Below are 17,832 nucleotides of genomic sequence, written 5' to 3' on the forward strand. Positions count from 1 at the left end.
CGTTGTGAGGGCCCCTTGTGAGGGCCCAAGGCTGAGCTTGGTGTACAGCAGGACTTTAAGGGAAATTAAGGGCCTTACTGCAGCTCCTCAATGAATATTTCTCTTCATGATTGCCTTTTAATAAGAACCATTTGGGGGAAATGTGTAGGACGTTTCCGCCCCCCTTTTCTTAGAAGACGTGGATGGAGAAAACTTTTGTCCTTGTTCAAAGGGTCAAAGGCAAGACATTTTATTTCCCTCTCTGGAAATACATGTTTCTACTCTATGGAAATCAAGGTTACTGCAGAACTCCTGTCATCTTTTCCCCAGTTTTAACCTTTCTGTCAGTAAAAGTTTTAGAATTGAGAGCTCCCTTTTTGGCCCGTAGATACTAATTAAAGCATTCTGTGGCCAGCAGCAGCAGTAGTCACTCCTGAGCATAATGCTTTAGAAAGTGAAGAGCAGTAGAAAAATCCCTATTTTAAGGGTAGACTTTAATTTTAAGCTTTCACATACATTGAGTGAAAACAAGCCAGTGAAGAACGCCAGCACTACTGTGTCTGGATTATGCCCAAACACTTGAAACAAAGGAGTCACTCCTCAGGCCAGTAGGACAGGGATGCTCAGGGGCTGCTCGGCTGGTTCTTTTTTCCTTTGCTGAATGGAAGGAATGTATCAATAACATGTAGATACCCGAGGCTCAGTGAGTATTCCCATGGCAACCACCTAGCCTACCAGGTGACTAATTGTATGCAAGGTGCCTAAAACCTCCCTTCAGCTTCCGGGAGCTAGCCTCCTGCACTTGGTCAGATAGAACCCCAGGGGCAGGAGCAGCCCTCTCCCTTCTGGGATTTGAAGGCATTCTGTAAAATGGGCCTGGAGAGTCAGAGAGCAGGCTGGTGACAATGGGTCAGATCACCTCAGGGCAGACCTTCCCCTCAGCATCGCTCAATAGGCTGCTTTTGATGGAGAGATGACCTCCAACAAGACGTATCCTGGAATTTGGGTTGGAAGTTTACAGAAATCTTAAACAAGCTGATTTGAAGAATGAGTTAGAAGAACTGATGGGGAAAGCTATTCAAGTAACTGGAGTTTGAGCAGAGCAGAAAAATGATTCCCAGTTTCCATGTGTGGTACCCGGGCCCTGTTTGTGAGTGATTAGAATTCGAGATGGGCCCGAGAAGTGTTCTAAATGTAAATGACAACGGTTACATCCAAGGCGGCTGTGAGGCGGCTGTGAGCATGTACATGTCTTTGTATATTATATGTGTATATGATTAGACGATGTCCAATTTTTCTCCCACTGCGCCCTTCTTTAAAGTTTCAGAAAGAATTTCAAATTTTATTGCTTTATATACATGTCGTTATTTTCAGAGAAAAATGGAATCCTTTATGCCCATTGAATTTCTTAAAGCACAAAGCAATTCGGTTAGCGTGAACGTATTCCCAGCAAAACATAAACCACCTTAAACTTCTATTTGTGACTGGTATTATCCTATAAAAATACATAAAGACTTGGATATCTGTATGGAATAGTTTCTTCCAGTTATGCAGAATTTGGCCTGATTCATGGTTTTCTTTTTCTGCACCCTCTGGGTTTGATTATAAAACAGGAATTGAAATATGGAGTCAGTCAAATTTGAGGTCAAAAATGCGACAATGTTGTGTAAAAGTTTCAGCGGAAAAAAACCCTTAGATTACTTTGCATCCTGTGGGAGAGCTCAAGCAGATGGTACCTGATGTCTGTGAGGACAGTGGAAACCTGGGACAGAGGTGGGGCCTGTTTTCCGGTCCCCTCCCAGCCTGAGCTGGGAGTCCTGACAATCTCTGACAGGCTGGAGAAATGATCACCTCTTCTGTTTCCACAATGTCCTGCTCATTTGTGGCTCATGGAATCCTATGCTCTGTAGACACTGTATTGCATTCATTTCACAGAGAGGAATCCCAAACCTCAGGAATTCATTGACCTGGCCCAGTTCACATAAATGACAGGTGGGTACACTGTTCAGGACTCAACCCACAGCATCGACCTCCAAATCATGTGCTCTTCCAACTGACCCACAAACTTCCCTGTGCAAATAGTCACTGAATGATCATCACATTCAGGGGGGCACTGCTGTGTGCCAAGAGCTTTCTCTAACTGTATCATTTCCTCCACTCTGCCCTGAGGTGTGGGTACCACTCTTCCCATCATACAGATGAGAAGGCTGAATCTCAGAGAGATCTGGGAACTTGAACCAGCTAAGGCTGGTGGATGAGCTAGAATCAGTGTCTGCGTCTGGCCTCAAGCCACAGGCTCTTTCCTGGACACCATACTGTACGTGGCCACCTTCTCACACATGGACTCTTTGCAGGCCCAGCTAAAGGGAAGTATTTGTGTAGGTCTTTCAGATGAACTGAGTTAACTCCTGACAGAAAATAACCAGCTCTTCTGACCAAAGAGCCAGGCACCCTGAGTCACTTTTCATTTAATGTGAGCTGTTGCTCAGTTCCTAGGGTTAAACGATGTTAGGCATGGGGGCCCTTATATCACTCGCATCACTTTCTTCTGCATCCACATAACCAGAGCAGCTTCATGGGATGGGACCTGCACAGCCTCACAGAGCCCCAGGCTCCAAAGGGCTCCACACTTGGTTTAATGATCTGTTGTCGCCATCTTAAAATTCTTAATAATTGTTCAACAAGAGATCCTGCATCTTCATTTTGCACTGAAAGTGAAAGTGAAAACGAAAGTCACTCAGTCATGTCCGACTCTTGGTGACCCCATGGACTTTTCCAGGCCATGGAATTTTCCAGGCCAGAATACTGGAGTGGGTAGCCTATCCCTTCTCCAGCAGATCTTCCTGACCCAGGAATTGAACCCAGGTCTCCCATATTGAAGGTGGATTCTTTACCAACTGAGCTATCAGGGAAGGCCCATTTTATGTAGCTGGTCCTACATATAGCACTGTGGCCTGGAGCTGGGACTGATGCTCTGCTCAACTCCTTAACAAGATGAGATTGTGAATAGGTTAGTGAACTTTCTAGAAGCCTCAGTCACCTTGTCTGTATTAACAGATAGGGTAGGTATAGAATAGTACCTACCCTAGAAAGCTCTATGCACAGATTAACGTAGGCAGTGTGCTTCACTCAGTGCTTGGAAATGTTTAAGAAATGCCAGAGTATTGTTAATGCTGCAATTATTCTTACTATTCTGGCAGTCTACCCTCTAGGGAAGGTAAGGCAAAAAGACATACAGTTTGTGTGAAGGAACATCCATCTCCCAACCAACCAAGCATCATTTTCATGTTGCGATGTACCCAGATGCCATCAGCATCAATCGATCACCAAAGAAGGTCACCCATATTTATCTCTACGTGCAGACAGGAGGCCATTTCTAGCTGCTCAGCATAAACTCCAGGGTATTGTTTTAGGGAATCATTACTAGATGAAGGAAGATCAACAGAAAATAACTGTCTTTGAACTTTGTAGATTACATACCATCCCTTTTGTGGAGCTTCAAGGCATTGATTTATGGAACCCAAACTCAGACCCTGGCTGTTCCTTGGAGCCAATGAGAACTCTGTGTGAGTCTGATGTTCTGTGAGTACCCAATGCCAGGACCTCACAGGTGTGAGGGGGGTGGGTAGGTAGAGGCTGCGACCCTGGAAGTTCCTGGAGGACACACACCAGGGCCCCACAGTGCCTCCTGCACCAGCTCCCCCGTGTCTTGTCACCACTGGGCCTCTGGCACCACTGAGAAGGGCTATCTGTGAGGACTGGTGTTCAGGGCTTCCTCCAGAAACAGACCCTGAGGTGAGGACTGAGGGCAGGTGGTTTACCGGACAGGTACAGGATTGCGAGTGGGGAGCGCTGCAGGAAGGAGAAGCCGGCCAACTTGAGGTACCACAGTAGGTCAGGTACCAGGGTAGGCCCTTCTGAGCTCAATCCCCTGGGGAGGGAGGACTCTGGGAAATGACATAAAGCACAGACATTGGAGTTACTCCAGCTCTGGATCCAGGGAGCTATGCTCTCCATTCTCCATGCTCTCCCCAGGGGGACTTTGGTTCCCAGACACTTCTGCTCAGCTGGGACTACACACTGGGTTGCAGCAGCCCAGAGGCAGCCCTCCAACAAGATCCAGAAGCTAGCTGTTGGCCTCAGCTGAGTTCTTCCTCCATGCTGTTGGCTACCCTGATGTTAGCAGGGGCAGCTGGGAGAAGGGCACCCACCACATAGACGGGAGAGGCAGTTTTGAGAGCCATCAGGGGAGGGAGGTAATGGGGAAAATATCTTACTCACCACATTGTGTGACTGAGAAAGATGAATGCAACACTGACCTTTCTTCAGAGAGAGGACAGGACCACAGGACCTAGAGGTGCATGTTCTGAGTCTTGAGAGATGCCCATTGCTTACCTGCATGCTAACCCTTCTTGAGGCTGTTGAACGGAGGCAGAGATTAGTGGCTAAATCCTCATCTTCTAACGTCTGAGAGCCCAAGGACTGTGCCCTCTCTTGCTCCCTTTATTTTTTTTTCACCCAGTATTTTTATTGAGCATCTACTCTGTCCCTAAATTCTAAATTCTGAGAATCCAGCCATGGACTTGCAAGATGCTGCACATTTCCTCCTGACAGCCAGGTGGGGAGACAGCAACAAATAAATCAGAATTGCAGTTGGTAGGAGAGGCAGTGCAGTCATAGGGACCACTCATCCCAGGAGGGCGGGAAGCCGGCCTCCCTTGAAGACGTGATATGAGGAGACTGGGGGCAGGAGGGGAGTTATCTTTTATCTCTGGCATCCACCTGAGTTTCTGTTCTTCTAGTCTCAGTAAGTTCTATCATGGCAGACAGAGGGAACCAGCCAATCAAATGACCTTTGGGACCTAAAAATGATTGTCTCGGGAGCTCAACTTTGCTCTGCAGTTGGTATTTTCTAAAACAGCTTGGACTAAATACAGATGGGTTTCATATTTGAGAGTTGGTATTTGAGACCTCACTCAGCATGTACCCTCAGCTTGGTGGTGGTAAAGTCCCTTTTCTGGTCACCTGTTTATTTGTTGCCATATTGCCTGTGCCTTTTGGTTCACCAGCTGTCCTGTTTTCCTCTGCTGATGTTTAGACTCTCATATCAAAGGTTTTTCCATTCTCAACAATCCCAGCCAATCCCACGGGCTTCATATTGGGCACAGAGCTATTTTTTTCTTAAGTAAATTTCTTTTAAAAATAAAACAATCCCACTTTCCCCATAGCTTTACTAAAGTGAAAAAGCGCAGGTGCCCTCCAGTCTCACCATTCGGAGCAAACCACAGTTGCCATCCAGGAGCATGGTTCTAGGGCTCTCCCTGGGCACACAGGGATGCACACACAGCACAGTCCCATGGAAACAGAGCTCTACGTGCTCTTCTGTGCCTCACGTTCTTCAGTCTGCACGGTCCTGTGGACATTTTTGTAAGTCAATAAATATCAAGTTATATCATTATTTTAAACAGCTAATGCTTAGATCTACCATCATCTAGTTAGCCAATCCCATATTGACTTAAATTGTTTTAACTTTTCCCGATTTGCAATCAATTCTGCAAGGGAGGACACATCTCTTCCTACTTGTGTGACAGTTTCTTCTGGGTAAATTCATACCAGTGGAATTGATAGGATAAATGATACGCTTATTACATTTTGATGTATATTGGGGTGACACTTTTAATCAGAGTACTATATTGGTATCTCAGCTAAACTCATGTAAGAAGATTTAACAGTCTTTCTTTTCACGGATGAGCATACTGCTGGACATTTATTTGTGTTTCTGGATTATACCCAATATCTCTAAGTCTTGTGCTCATTTCACTAGCTGTATCTGTAAGCTGTGAACTGTCTTGGGCTAAACTTCTCCCCAGATTGTGTGGTTGAGGAAGAGGACTGAAATTGTTGATTCTGACCCCTCTCCTGGAGTCATCATCAGAATCTTAGCTTAGATAAGTTGCCCAGCAACCCATTAACAGGCTATAGTGCCATTCAGATTGAATTATGATATAAATCACTCCAGTGAAGTTGACCATAAAACAAAATTTATGAAAGAGTTGCATAAGCTAATCAGAGACATGTTCCCAAAGGGAAAATTCCAGAATAAGATGTATCAAAACTGTTATCTGGACCTTGCTACTACTCAAGAAGCTGAATGTCTTCTGACTTGCTCCTATCCACATCTGGGGTCCCCATGTGGTGTCTACAGGGGCTGTAAACCAAGCCAGTCAACAGCCTTGTCGTAGGCACTTTTTTCCCTCCTTTATACCCCAGCCCCTCTCTGATGGAGACACCGTTGCTGCTCGTCCACTGGTGCCTTGGAGATACCGTGGGGCGTGGTGAGACAGAGGAGGATGCCTGGAGCCCTGTGTTCTGTTAAGAGGACACCCAACCACTGAAGCTCTGTGCTGCATCTTTAATGCAGGGATCTTTGAAAACAGTTCTCCCATTTTTATCCGTAGCCCTCGCTTCACCTGAGTTCATATATGAGTCCTTGGGGCCAGAGACCAGTTCAAGAAATAGACACCACCTTGTTTTTAAATCACTCTTCTCTCTAACCATGAAGCCTTGGTTCCTTGCATGGCTGTCTCCCCTCTGCCCATCACCCACACTTATTCTCATTCATGCCAGATCTTCTAGGCACTGAGGGTAACCCACGAAACTGGACGGATTGGCTCCTGTGCTCACAGAAGTTACTCATAAAAACAAACCTTTGATAGCCCCTGCCCCACTTGTTTGCTTGGTATATTTTAGACTCAGTCTGGGAGTCATCCATTCTCATTTGGGAGAGAGAAGGATCTGTGACATCAACTATCAAAAATCAAATAAAAGTTAACTAAATAAGCCAACCAAAACAGCATAATAGGTTAAAGTTAAGGGAAGGTAAAGAGGCATTGGTAGCTTCAGAATCTTAGTGATCATTCCACATTTTGAAAGAATAACTCTAGTGTGGGTCTCCAGTTAAAATGAAAATCAGATGAGCAGCTACAAAATAAAAAAGAAAGCTTCTTTGAGTTGTTATGGCATCGAGCATGGTGGACTCCGGCACCACTGAAATCCATCCCTGATGCCCAAGGATCCACTCTGAGTAGTCCAGGAATTCTTAGTGTTACATTAATATAACATCGTGGCAGACCCACCATGGCACTAAACAGTTAGAATTTCAGGGAAAGTCTTATTTCAAATCAATTCCTGATGACACTTCATTCAGCAAAATCATTCAAAGAATGTTTATTGGTCAGCATCTATGAACCAGATAGTGTTCTAAGTTTTGGAGATGCCGTACCGGCCATGACCGGTTAGCTCTCTACTCTGAAGACATTTGCTTTTCATTCGGAGGAGAAAGATAATTAATGATGAGTGGAATAAACAAGATAACTTAAGTCCTTTAAATAAAATAGAACCAGGTGATGTGACAGAATGACAACAAGGTCAAGGAAGGCCTCTCTAAAGATGTGACATCTAAGCTGAGACCAGGGTGAATGCAGGAGCCACAGTATCTAGAGACCAAACAAGGACCTTCCAGGTGGAGGGATCAGAAAGTGCAAAGGTCTGAGGCAGGAAAGAAGATGGTGGGACAGACAGGAGACCGTGATGGTGGGAGAATGTGAGCACAAAGAAGGGGCCCCGGTGAGGCCCAGGGGAAAGCCCAGCAGGAGCCAGCAAACTGTGGGCCATGGGCCAAGTCTGTTCCACTGACTGTTTCTTTTTAAGTTAAAAAAGTTTTATTAAAATACAACCATGTTCATTTATCCAAGCATTGACAAAGGCTGTTTTCGCATGATGTTCTTAGAACTGGGTAGGTAGATGGAACAGAGACTGAATGTCCCACAAAGCCAAAAATATATACCATCTAAATATATTTTTTAAATTTGTAAAAAAAAATTTTAAGTTTAAATATATACTTATATATCTCTTGAGGGTGAAAGAGGAGGGTGAAAACGTTGGCTTAAAACTCAACATTCAAAAAACTAAGATTATGGCATGTGGTTCCATCACTTCAGGGCAAATAGAAGGGGAACAGTGAAAGCAGTGACGATTTTATTTTCTTGGGCTTCAAAATCACTGTGGACGGTGACTGGAGCCATGAAATTAAAAGATGCTTGCTCCTTGGAGGAAAAGCTAAGACAAACCTAGACAGCCTGTTGAAAAGCAGAGACATCACTTTGCCCACAAAGGTCCATATAGCCAAAGCTATAGTTTTTCTAGTAGTCATGTACAGATGTGAAAGTTGGACCACAAAGAAGGCTGACCACAGAAGAACTGATGCTTTCAATCTGTGGTGCTGGAGAAGACTCTTGAGAGTCCCTTGGACTGTAAGGAGATCAAACCAGTCAATCCAAAAGGAAAACAACCCTGAATATTCACTGGAAGGATTGATGCTGAAGCTGAATCTCCAATACTTTGGTCACCTGATGAAAAGAGATGAGTCACTGGAAAAAACCTTGATGGTGGGAAAGATTTAGGGCAGGAGGAGAAGCGGCAAAAGAGGATGAGATGGTTAGATAGCATCACCAATTCAATGGACATGAGTTTGAGCAAACTCCAGGAGGTGGTGAAAGACAGGGAAGCCTGGTATGTTACAGTCCATGGAGTTGAAGAGTCAGACACGACTTAGCAACTGAACAACAACAACAATCTGCCTAAATATGTATATATAAACTACCTAAATATATATTTAAAATATATTAAACATGTTAAATAGTTTAAATATTTAAACTGTATTAAATATATACATTCTTTAATGTAAATTGACCATTTATAGAAAAAGTTTTCAGATCCCTGGGTTAGAGCTCTGTAAGATTTCATTTTGAATTTAATAGGAAGCCTTTGGGTGGTTTTAAGCAGGAAAGTGGTAAAATCTGATTGTCCTGTTAAGAGATGACTTGTGCTACTCAGTGGAGAACAGAAGTATGGACATGTTGGCATTCCGGGCACTAGAGGACCATGGCCTGGGCCAGGGTGGGAACAGTGGAGGTAACAAGAAGAGGTCACATAAGAGTTTTGTGATGAGCTCAGGATGAATGGGAGAACACTAAATATTGACTCGTTTTACGGTACCTGGTTATTGTAACCAATACCATCTATTTGGAATTATGGTAATGCCATAAACTACAGATTCTTTACCAACTGAGCTATCAGGGAAGAATAGGTTTGTAAATTTTCCTCAAGTATGAACTGGATTTTACCTTTGGTTTTCTATGGCTTAAGCTTAAACCCAGGGGATCACATTGTCTTTTCATCTTCAACTGTCAACATTCAGCAGAGTTCCAGGCACATGGTAGCCCCTCAATAAATTCCGTTCACTGAACAAATGGCCCCAAATGGCAGAAAGCGTGAATCACAATAAACTTCCCTTTTATTGGATTTTTAAATAAACATTACCTTTATTAATAATTTATTCCTCTTTGAACAAGTATCTCAAGAGTGTGTTCACTGCCAGATCCTCTGGTGTTCAGTAAGGATGGGGTCAGGGAGGGAAGGATGCATGAAGTAGACATGGACCCTGAGTCAGAGGAGTGAGTGTGTAGAGGAGGAAGGAGGGCAGAGTGCACACCCTGAGCCCCCCATCAGTGCTGCACAGGCAAGGCCGGGGCCAGGGAGCATCTCCCCAGGACCAGGGCAGGGGAGCAGCGCGGGCCCTTCAGACAGAAGCCGTGATGACCACCTGCACAACGTCTCCAGGACCGGATGCTGGTTTAGGTTCTATGCTATCTCTTAATGGAATCTTTGCAATTCTTTTAGAGTCAAGGAAACAAGCTCATGGAGGTAGTTTACTTCCCCAAAGTCACACAGTTGGTGAGTGATAAACCTGGGATTCAATTCAGCCTAACCCCCATGCCCTTTCATTTCCTCCCATCTGCCCATAACATCCACAGCCCTTTTACCACTTCACCCATGAAAATGCTACGATCTATTGAAATCTGCTACCCTGAGTTTAGGGAGCATTGCCTTGTGTGCATATGTGTGAGTGTGTACGTATGTGTGTGCACGCGTATACGCATGTGTGTAGGCATGCATATGTGTGTGTGTGTGTAGTAGGTGAGAGAGAGAGACGGAAGGTGGGAGGGAGAAAGTGAACACTCCCAGCCTTCTTACTCTTGGTTACAGCCTGGCTTGTCAGGCAGCCCTACAGCCCGCAGTTAAGGCGATGGCTTCTCAAACGGAGCCAGGTCCTCCCCCTAGTGGTAGTCCGGGGGACGCTCAAGAACGCTTCTCCAAGATTCATAAGGCATGCTGGCCATCAATCCAGACAGTCCACAAATGTCAGTTAGAAAAGATTTATAATCAGCAGAGAGCTTGATAAACCAGCTTTTACTGCAGCACCGTTGCAGTAAGAGTCCCATCCCCTCTGAGGGCAGAGTCTAGGGCGGCCGCTTCCATCCATCTATACAAATACCTTTGAATCACTCCACCTTAATATATGAACAGTATTCTAAAAGAAGTCCTCAGTAATTTATGTACAGAACCACCTCCCTCCTTAAGTAAATGGAAGAGATTCAGTATTCTAAGTTCAATGGGAAGAGGGCATATAAAATCCCTTTCAAGTATATGTTCTTATAAAATATAGGTCATGAATTGAGTTTTCCAGTATCAAAGAAAAAATTTTAATAGACTTTCAGCTTTCTTGCTTTAATTATGGCTGCATTTTTAAAAACCAATCATAGTACCCAAAGCTATTTTATTATTCAGAAGCCTGGCTCTTTTAAAAAATTTCTTAAAAGTTTGGTTTGGGGAATTTTAATGTTTTCTTCTTGCTCTGTTTTTCTTTTCTTTTTTTTTTAAACTTTCAGTTAATATGCCAATTTTTAATCTGCTGTGTTCCTGGTTAATAATGGGCTGCTAATAGGGATACCCACTTTGTGGAGGAAGGCGGGCAAGGGCTCGTGTTTCTGCAACTGATCTTTTGGTCACTTTTCAGAACAATGGAAGACCTCACAGTCTGAGCTGTTGCCATCCGTTCCTCTGTTTCTCTTTTCCATTCTGCAACTTCACCTTCCGTCTTGTTTGGAGATTCCATGCTCATTGGCTCATACCAAAGTCTTAAGCCAGGGCTAGAAGTGACAACTTGAATAGTAACCTAGACATGCAAAATTAAGTTAATCAGGTTCTTTCTGCATGTGACACATCATTTAAAAGTGGCTGGGTGGATTTCCACTAGTTTGGAAAAGTATGTTTGAAGTAGTTGAACATGAAATGTTGACCCATGCCCCTGAAACATGACTGAGAGACGCGTGCCGCGTCTGTCCAGGAAGCATATTCTGTGAATGCAGACAGAGCACACAGGGCACAACCCCCACAACCTAAGATTATTTTACTCAAAAATGTCATTAGTGCCAGGGTTAAGAAACCCTGCCCTATCGGTTAGGAAGACCAAATCTAAAGTCTGGAGAGGAGACGCTACCTGTGTGAGCATTGGTCAGACCAATCTGTGGTGAGCTAGAGGGGGTGAGTAAAAGCCAGAACCTCCTCCTGTAGGGGTGGTCGGGTAGCATGTAGCTCAGGCTAACAGTGAGTGCCTTGTTAGCAGGAGCTTGTGCTGGGCCCTGTGCTCCTGTGCTAAGGGATTCCTCTGTATCACCTCGCAGACTCACCTCAGGCATCCTAGGAGGGTTATGCAGTGATCATCTCCATGTCTCCAGTGAGGACATCGAAACTTAAAGTTAGAAAACAATTTTTGCAGGAGAAAAACAGCATTCTGGTCACTTTTAGTAAGCGACCCCAGCATACTACCGTGACAGTGTGTCCAGATACAAACTCTACTGTCCAGCCTCCCTTGCAGCTAGAAATGGCCTTGTGAGCCAGGGGGCTGAATTTCTGGGATAAGTGAATTTATGGATGAGTTGGGAGCCAAGTCAGCTGGGAAGAGTTTTCTTTTGTCCTCCTTCTACCACCTATTTCTGTTGCTACCTGGAATGAGCATATGATGGCTGGAACTCATACAGCCACTGTGCTTTGTAAGGTGGCTTTGAGAATGGAAACTATGTCCTAGGAAGGTGTACAAAGATAGAGATTAGATTCTATTGCTTGTGGAATGCCATGTTAGCCATGGGCTGCACCTCCAGAATTATTTTACATAAGACAATAACAGAATTCTGTCTTATTTAACTCACCGTTACATTGGATTCTCTGTATTTATTGCCAAATCTAATAACAATAATCTAATATGTCAATGTGTGGTATCACTCAAATAATAAGAACTATCACCCAGACAGTGTGACTCCAAGCCATGCTTTTTAACTACTATGCTATGCTGCTCAAGACATTCAAACCCACTTACTCCTCTGTATGCATTTCATGTCACCAATTTTGTATGGTAATCAGAAAATAGAGCCTTTACTGGAACAAAAATGGGCTTTGTCTCTTCCATTATCTTAGAGTTCTTTCCAGAAAGCCTCCTGAGGTCTATTTGTCATTAGATATTAGATTAGAAACATACTTAATGCCTTGTGATGGCATCTTTCTTAGTGTGGTGGTTTTGACTCCATCCTACCTCAGTAATTTCGGATCATAGGCCAGTAGCGATCATCTGAAAATGCTCCAATAATGCACATCAGCATCTGACTGCCATTTACGTCAGTGTGCTGGCCTCCTGTCCACATCCCGAGGACTAATGAGGGACGGGAAAGGCATAGAGACTGTTCAGAGGGCTCCAGAAGGTTTTCAGAGAACTTTTTTTTTCCCCATTGCTCATGAGTCAACTGGAAATGCATTATGAGGATGTACTTGCCGGCTCACCAAGAAGATGAATATGTTCTGACAAGAGCACAGCGTGAGGGTTGAGACCACTGACTCCTGTGTCCCAAAGACTTGGTTTTCAGTTATGTTTTCTCTACTAATTGCAAGGCCTTGAACATGCTGTCTTACCTTCTGAGCTTTGAGTAACTCCTCTGCAAGATGAGGATAACAGTAATGCCTCCAAAGGGAACCTGGGAGGTTCAATGAGAAAACAGATGTCAGTCTGTGAGCCCCTTGCCTGACGAAATACTGCCTGTGCTATTAGCAGCTACTGATTGGTGTTTTTTCGATGGCAGTATATTCAAGAGGGTCATGGTGCCATCACCTTACACCTTTCAGGGGAGAGGGGAACTCTGCCAACCAGCAAAGCAGAATTCCAAACCTGGCTCCTTCTCCTATCAGCTGTGTGAATTTGAGCCTTTATTTCCTCATTCTGAATTGATGATCATCCACTGTGGCAGCATTTTGTATGTGTTGAATTAGACAAATTGAAATGCTGTGATATGGAAACATTAATGAAATCTCATTTGTGCACAAATTGAGAACAATGGGATATCCCAAATTTGAGGCATTTGCCAAGGATTACATAATTTTCAAAGTGGATGGCAGGGTTTAATATAAACCTCAGTGAAATCAGTTCACATCCCACAGAATTCACTGATTCAGCCATTTAAAGTGTTTGAGTCAATGGTCTTTAGTATATTCACAAAATTGTACAGTTATCACCACAATCGATTTTAAAACATTTCTGTCATACCTAAAGGAAACCCTGAATTCATTAAAAGTCATTTTCCATTCCCTGCTCCCCTCCACAAACTCACTAGGCCTAGGAAACCACAAATCTTCTTTCTTCCTCTATAGATCTGTCTGTTCCGGACATCTCATTTAAACAGAATCACACTCTACCTGGAGTGTTGTGACTAGCTGGTTTCACTCAGCGAAATGTTTCCAAGGTTCAACTGTGTCATATGTACCCGGTAGTAGTACTTCATTCCTTTTTATTGCCAGTGACAGGGCTCATTTTTAAATTAATCTGCACTTGCCACAGTTGATGCTGTTTTAACTTATAAAGATGAATATATACTGTTCTTTTTCAAGATTAGCCCTGAATCATGCACCTTTTCAATTATTTTAGATATTCGAGAATATGTCCCTTATGTAAGGTATACCTGTGCTCTACTTATCTTCCAGTTTTGTTGTAAGAATTAAATGAGATTATATACGTAAGTTCTTGCCAGGGCCCAATATATGGTGTCCCCTCAAGAAATGGTCCCTCCCTGTTTGGGGTTGTTAGTTTCATAGCACTTTTATTTCTCATCAACTTGTGTATTTCCCTCACCCTAAGGAATTGTTGTCAATAAAGACTCAAGTCAATTAAGTAAAAGAATTACTCATAAGTATTTCCTAAGAAGATTGCTTACCAGTTATCCTAAAAATTATTTTTAAAAAAAATCCATTTTCCACTAAAACATTAAGTATTTAGAAACACATCAATAATTCAAGCTAGATACCCCTTCATAAATTTCTACCAGTATCCATATATTCATGAAGTAATCTGAGACCTTTACTTTTGCCAACCTGAATACATTTCTATTATGGCATTGTCATCATCAGGCATGTGAGATTTAGTGAAAGATGGATTTTGAAAATAGCCACACTACCGGTCTTGACGTATTTCAGCAAGATGTGTAACTGAAAGACATTCAGGCATCCTCCATCCTTTACCTGCTCCCTTTGCCCTTGGCGACTAGGTGTCACATCACAGACGTCTTTGCTCCTTCACTGAGCCATCATGGCTTGCTTCCCAGGAGAGAGACATCAGGATGGGTACTTTCACATTCATCATTCCTCTTCATCCTTCCAGTGATGCTGAGTGTTATTATCTCCATGTTTCAGGTGAGGAAACATAAGCTCAGAGACGTTGGCACAGATAATCAGAAGAGAAACTATGTAAGTCTGGGTGTGTCTGACCTTAAATCCCACCTTCCTTTAAGGAGACTGCATTTCCTCTGTCTCGGTGTGGGATAATTACTTCTTAGTATGCCTGCTTGTCCTCCACAGTAAGACTTATTTACCCTTATTCAGTGGTCTCTGATGTAAATAGTCAGTGCTGTTCCCCAGCCAAGGCTATGCATCTAAATAAGAAATGCTTATTTTATTGCTCGTGGGGGATGCAACAGGCAAGCAACAAAAACTGCAATGCCGTTTTGGCTGAGAGTTTTTCAGGCTAAGAAGTGGCTCCAGGTTATGACTATCCACATGGATTTTCCTTATAGTCTGAGACAGTTCAGCTGTGCCTGGTCCTAAATCACAAATCAAAGGATAAGGTCGGGCTGCATTACAAAAGGGCAGCCTCTTTCTACCACCTGAAGAAACATTTCTAGAGTTAGAAAAACCATAACCAGGAATCTAACCATTAAATTCATCCAGTAAAATATCAATCAGGAACACTTTTTGCTGCAGGTAACAAAATAGCAATTAAAGTGGCTTAAATGCCTCGGGTTGACTTTTCTCGTATTTCCTGAAGCTGAGAGGTGGGTGGCTGCTCCTTGTGCTTTAGTGATCTGACAGCCAAAGTCTTTGTGAGTCTTTGGCCTTTCTCTTGTGGCTGCAAAACTTGTCATGGTGCTAAACATCTATGTTTAGCTAAACATGCATTAATATATACACAGATACATCTGTGTTCAAGGAAGAAGAAAGAAGGGTAAGGAGACAGTGTCTATGCTTTTCATTAGGAATGCAAAGTCTTTACCACAGCCATGGGTAGTCTTTCATTAACCAATGCCCTGAACAGAACTGAGTCATATGGTTACCCTAGTTACAGAAAGAATGACTTGCAAACCAGTATTTATCTGTATATGAATGTGTATATGTATAGATATGTGTGTGTGTGCATGCCCATGCATGTGTGACGGGCTAGAGAGAAGCGAATTGGGAATAGATTTGGGGATAGATTTAGGATTAGCCAATGATTGGTCCCCACACAGTAGCCAAAGTTTAAGGGATTATTTAACTTTTAAAAGGTTAAAATGCAAGAGAAAACAGCATCTTCCAAGATTTTGTTATAAGTTTATGAGTTCGAGAATTAACTGGAGGTAAGAATTAGCTGGGATTTTCCAGGCAAGAATACTGGAGTGGGTTGCCATTTCCTTCTCCAGGAGATCTTCCCAACCCAGGGATTGAACCCAGGTCTCCCACATTGTAGGCAGACGCTTTACCATCTGAGCTACCAGAGAAGTCCATAAGAATTGCCTGGAGGGGAAGGCACCACTCAAAGGATTTCTTGGTTAAGTAAATGAAGGAAACAAAGTCAAATCGGTTTCCTCACTGCTCAAGTTCTCAGAGGCTTCAAGATGCCAACCGCCAAGATGAAGCAACACCAACCGCCAAGATGAAGCAACACCACAGAATCTATCACAAGCAGGATGTTCTACAAGCCTGGCATACGGGAGATGGTGGACACTTTGAAGGGCAGCTCTTGGTACTGAACTGCTGGCTCATCATGAGATACCCGAGTAGTTATGCTCCCCTCCACAGATTGGCGGTTAGAGACCCATGTTGAATGCAAGATGGTCTGAGAGCAAGACAATGAACCCAGTGAGGGTTGCTGAGTGTCAGGCGGACATCTGACCTTGGGACTGTCAGGACCAGCAATGGGGGGAGGGGAGCTTGTGAGTAACCTGAGAGTAGGGACCACACTATCGACACTTCCTGACTCTCAATGCCTCCACACCCACCCCTCTGGATTTAGCCAGCCTCCTTCACAGAGCCAAAGCTCAAAAAATAAGAACTTTGCTGAGTGAACTAAAATATTGTATAAGTCTTAGCCAAGAATTTTAGATTTTCATTTGTTTTGTAGGAGGATCATCTCACTCTTCTCATGAAGACCAACCTTTTGGCCAGGTCCTTGGTAGGAAATTGACCATCTAGAATCCTGAAGGAAGACATAATACCCAAATGAAAAGTGACAGACACTTTTCATGGGTCTGTCAGACATGGGTCTAATCAGAACTATTGGTAGATGTGTTTTGACCTTCCAGGTAGCCTCTGCCTCACTCTCTTACTTACTATTAATAGTAAGTGCCCAGCTTTGCTATATCTATAACATGCAAGATATAGAACTATAAGTTTCATACGTATCACTTCTTTTCAGCCTTATCCCTCCAAAAAATAGATAAAGGAATTTTTATTTACAGATAAGGACCTGGAACTTGGGGGAAAGGCAACTTAGCAGAATTTCACAACTTCCTTCCTTATCTTCCCTTATACCATGTGAACACATCAGTATAAAATAGAGCATCTAGCTGAGAATTTTTTTGGGGGGTAGAAGAGATGACTTTAAACTCACGGTAGCTTTTACCATTTGGTACATAAGATAAATGGGCCAAATCTGCAGTTACCTTGATGCTTCTAGGGACCAAAGAAAGTCAGCGGGTAACTGGAGTTTATTTTACTCATATTTTTATTAGTAAGGATTCTCCAAAGAAAAACAACCAGTAGGAGATAGATGGATAGATAGATAAAACAAGGAATTGGCTCACACATTAATAGAGGCTTGAAAGTGAAGTGAAGTCGTGTCCTACTCTTCGCGACCCCATGGACTGTAGCCTGCAGGCTTCTCCATCCATGGGATTTTCCAGGCAAGAGTACTGGAGTGGGTTGCCATTTCCTTCTCCAGGGGATCTTCCTGACCCAGGGATCAAACCCAGGTCTCAGGGACCAAACCCAGGTCTTCTACCTTGCAGGCAGATGCTTTACCCTCTGAGCCATATGGAGGCTTAGAAGTCCCAAAATCTGCAGTTAGCATGCAGGAGAGCCAGTGGTGTAGTTCTAGTCCAAAGGCAGCCAGCTTGAGGTCCAAAAAGCACCAGTGCTTCAGTTCAAGTGTAAAGTATTTGGGGAAGACCAATGTCCCAGCTCAAAGCAGTCAGACAAGAGGAGTTCCCTCTTAGTCCTTCTTTTCTATACTCTTCTTCTTATCTTCAACTAATTGGATGAGCCCATTTGGGGGCAGGCACTCTGCGTTGCTCAGTCTACTGATTCAAATATTAACCTCATCCAGAAACATCCTAACAGACACACCCAGAGCAATGTTTGGTGACACGTCTGGGCACCCTA

General features: G+C 43.5%; 1 protein-coding gene across 1 annotated transcript in view; it reads left to right on the forward strand.

The window, feature by feature from the left end:
- The window catches only part of CDH13 (cadherin 13), a 1,015,931-nt gene that overhangs the window by 661,673 nt on the left and 336,426 nt on the right, over window positions 1–17,832 (forward strand). The window lies entirely within an intron of this gene.

Source organism: Bison bison, unplaced genomic scaffold (assembly GCF_000754665.1).
Source record: "Bison bison bison isolate TAMUID 2011002044 unplaced genomic scaffold, Bison_UMD1.0 scf7180017864295, whole genome shotgun sequence".
Classification (NCBI taxonomy): domain Eukaryota; kingdom Metazoa; phylum Chordata; class Mammalia; order Artiodactyla; family Bovidae; genus Bison; species Bison bison.